The sequence below is a fragment of the Otolemur garnettii genome, unplaced genomic scaffold (genome assembly GCF_000181295.1).
Source record: "Otolemur garnettii isolate 467f Iridium unplaced genomic scaffold, OtoGar3 scaffold00217, whole genome shotgun sequence".
Lineage (NCBI taxonomy): Eukaryota > Metazoa > Chordata > Mammalia > Primates > Galagidae > Otolemur > Otolemur garnettii.
The window spans coordinates 2,086,303-2,090,723 of NW_003852612.1; positions in this window are offsets into that span (position 1 = coordinate 2,086,303).

The window sequence follows — 4,421 nt, forward strand, 5'->3', positions numbered from 1 at the left end:
GTTAAAGATGATTCTTCTGGTTGTTTTGTTTGGTTTGGTTTTTATTTTTATTTTTGTTTGTTTTTTTGTAGTTTCTCCTTTTTGCTCAAAGGACATAAATTGCTTTTCCCATGAGGAATAGAGCAGCAGCCCCTGTTCTCCTTGGCCTTTCCCTCTGGGGCCAGCAGCTCTGAGAAGGAAATGACTGTAGGGCATTTTCATTTTGCTCTTAGGCTGGAAAGAGGGGTGACAGATGGCATGCAGAGGAGGATACCTCATAACATAGGTCCATGCTAGCCTCCAAATTTTGAGAAAACTGCTCACCTCGTTCCCTCCTGCCCCTACACATGGAGAAACACAGTGAGCCCCAGTCAAACCCATGCTGACCAGCTTGGCTGGGCACTGAGCAACTACCACAGCCTGGGTGCTATGTCAGGCTCTCCCTTGCTCACTTCATTCTCACAACAACCTCATGAAGAAGCACCTGAGTCCCAAGGAAGCATGGCCCAGGGGTTCATCATAAGGATTCTAGACCCATCCTAAGCATGTGACCTTAGCAAAGTCACTGAACCTCCCTGAGCCTCAACATCTTAATCAGTAGTGTGAAAGTAAGACCTGCCCCATGGGGGATAGTGAGGGTTAGAGGTGTTATTATGTGGAAGGGACCAGACCAAAAATAATGGCTGACCCCTAGTAAGGACTTCAAAGTATTAGATAAATACCAGCCGTTATTATCACTCTCATGCCTAACCAGTGGGAAAGTAGAATGGATGTCTACCATCGTAATGCCTCAACATCCATATCCCCTTCTTCTGGAAAGCAGACCCCAATTTTACTTGAGGGTCCCTTCTCTATTCATTACACACAGTCTTGAGTGAAATGTCAATCAAACTACCCCACAAAAGTTATGGATGACCCAAGAAATGTCAATCAAATATCTTTCCTAGAACCCAACACTTAAGGATGATGACAAAATGACTGAAACTGATTAGAAATCTGAGAATCCATTTTTGGCTCAGGTTTTGCATAAGCTCCTGCTGCTCAGATCCTCAGATCTATCCTGATCACAACTATCTCCAGCCCACAAGCTACTTCCCAGTCTTCCTGCCTGCAAACTCCAGAGGAGTTTTCATCTTGCAGTGAAAGAACTCAAAACACATCCTTCAAGAAATTTTCCTACTTCATCATATTCTTCTGCTCCAAATACATAATAACAATGACAAAATTTTCAAAAAGAGCATTCTAAGGCCAGGTGTAGTGGCTCACGCCTGTTGTCCCATCGCTGTGGAAGTCCGAGGCAGGTGGATCACCTGAGCTCAGCCGAGTTCGAGATCAGCGGAAGACCAGCGTGAGGCAGAGTGAGCCAGAGTGAGACCCCGTCTCTACAACAACAACCAAAAAAACCCAGCCTGACCTTGTGATCCCGGCTACATGGGGGGCAAGAGAATCACTACAGGAGGAAGAAGTAAAAAAACAAACAAACAAACAAAAAAAACTTCAAAAAGAGCATTCTAAGATATGGTCAGTTCCAAAAATGATAAATAATCTCTGGAGCCAGAAACAGGACAGGAGCGCAGTGTAGGAGAAGGTATAAAATACATGAGCCCCTGAGCACTGATGCTGGAGCAGGGAAGGAAGCTGGGAGTTTGGCTTTCACAGGGTAATGCATCAAAGATGGAGGACTAGTACCAGTCTCTGAGTGCAGTGAGGTGCTAGGATGCAAAGGTGCTGGTCAGGAGATGAGGCCGAAATAAACTCAGACCCACTACCTGGAACACCAGGTTCTTTGAGGTTCTGTACCTAAAAAGGAAGCTGGATAAAGAGCCTGAATTAATCAAGGCCCCCTGCTGGCTTCTTGTCTATACCTGGGATCTCTCTAGCATAGAATCTGTATAATTCCATTATAATTCTTAATCCTAGACGGGATTAGATGTGGCTTAGTGAAGACAACCACGAAAATAAAAAAACTGATAGACAAGGCAGGATAGAGAAGAAAACACGCTGAACCCAAACCAAAGGCCTAAATACATCCTACTCAAAATAAGCCATCAAATCAGTATTCCTAAATATGAGGGAGAACGCAAATGCTAAAAAATGACAGCCAACATAATCAACAATGAGAATACAAATTCACTTCTGATTAAATTAAGTGTTTATAAAACAGTGTGACAAATACTTTAAGATTATTATAAGCTATGGAACAGAATAGAAAACCTAGAGATGAAAGCAGCCTCTCATCACCATCTGACCTTTGATAAACCAAACAAAAACATACACTGGGGAAAGAATTACTATTTGATAAATGGTTCTAGGAGAACTGAATAACCACACATAAAAGACTGAAATTGGACCCCCATCTTTCACCACTCACAAAAATTGACTCATGATGGATAAAATATTTAGATTTAAGACATGAAAAGATTAAACTCCTAGAAGAAAGTGTGGGGAAAACTCTCCATGATGTCAGCCTAGGGAAAGATTTTATAAAGAAGACCCCATGGGCAATTGCAACAACAATAAAAATAAATAAATGGGACTTAATTAAGCTAAGAAGCTTCCACACAGCTAAGGACACAACAAGTAAAGCAAATAGATAACCTTCAGAAGGGGAAAACATATTTGCATGTTATGAATCTGACATAGAGTTGATAAGTAGAATCTACAGAGAACTCAAATTAAGCAACAAGAAAAGAACAAACAATCCCATCTATCACTGGGCAAGAGACATGAACAGAACCTTCTCTTAAGAAGACAGACAAATGGCCAACAAACATATGAGAATATTATCATTGTCCCTAATCATTAAAGAAATGCAAATCAAAACCATCTTGAGATACCACTTAACCCCAGTAAAAACAGCCCACATCATAAAGTCCCAAAGCTGCAGATGTGGATGTCAAAAAAAGGAAACCCTTTATGCTGCTGGTGGGACTGCAGACTAATACAGCCTCTTTGGAAAGAAGTATGGAGAATCCTCAAAGAACTCAAAATAGACTTCCCATTCAATCCTGCAATCCCATTACTAGGCATCTACCCAGAAGAAAAAAAACAATCACATTCTCATAAGAACATTCTCACCAGATTGTTTATCATAGCTCAATTTATAATCTCCAGGATGTGGAATCAACCTAGTAGCCATCAATCCATGAATGGATTAATAAACTGTGGTATATGTAGGTCATGGAATACTATTCAGCCATAAAAGATGGAGACTTTACATCTTTTGTATTTAACATGGATACAGTTGGAGAATATTTTCTTTAATAAAGTATCATAAGAATGGAAAAGCAAGAATCCAATGTACTCAATACTAATATGAAGCCAGTAGACAAATTAATACAAGCCCATACAAGAGAAAAACTCAATTTAATTCAAGTTGGAGGGAGAGGGAAGAGGGAATGAGGAAGGGGGATTGGTGTGCTCCACCTAATGGCCACAACGTGAGGGTATAAGGCACATCTCCTGGGTGCAGGACACAACTACAACAAGGACTTCACCTAACAAATGCAAACATTGTAACCTTATCACTTGTACCCTCATATTCATCTGAAAATAAAATAAAATCCCATACTTCATGCCCACAAAAAATTATTATAAGCTGCTCAAAGAAATTTTTAAAATAGTATTCATTAAAAATAATACTTTTAAGCAAGCAGGAATGAAGAATGCATACTAAAGTGAAATATCAAGTATATGTAAATAATTTAGAAATCTTAGAAAAGTACAATCACTGAAACTTTTTAAAACCCACTAAATAGGATAAATTCTAGATAGAAAGTAGCTGAGAACATTATTGAATTGGAAGATAGTAATAGAGAATTCACTCATCACACAAGATAGAGACACAGAAATTAAAAGATACATTTGAGGGTGGGGCCTGTGGCTCAAAGGAGTAGGGCGCCAGCTCCACATGCCAGAGGTGGCAGGTTCAAACCCAGCCCCAGCCAAAAAAAAAAAAAACTGTAAAAGATACATTTGAAAAAGTCTACTTAGAGATGTTCTAACATCTATCTAACAGAGGTTATGGAAGCAGGGAATGAGGAAAATTGCAAAAAAATACATATTTGAAGCGATTATAGCCGACAAATTTCCAGAATTGATGGAAGGGTTCTTAGAGTGCGCTATGAGTACTGAGCAGAACAAAGAAAGATAAATCTATACCGCCAGAAATTGTAACAAACTGCAGAACTTTAAAAGTAAAAAGAAAATGTTAAGAGTTCCCAGAAGGGAAAAACAGATTGCTTCTGGAGAATCAGTTAGACTGATGGAAATCAGCAAAAATGAGAGCCAAGACAATGAAGTAATTAATATCTTTAAAAAGGACTGAGGATAAAAAACCGTCAAGTTGGAGCTTTATACCAGGTAAACTACCATTCATGAGTTTCATACCTAAGATTGAGAGGGTATACGTTCTACGGATTCTCACGTAAGTAATGACTTGG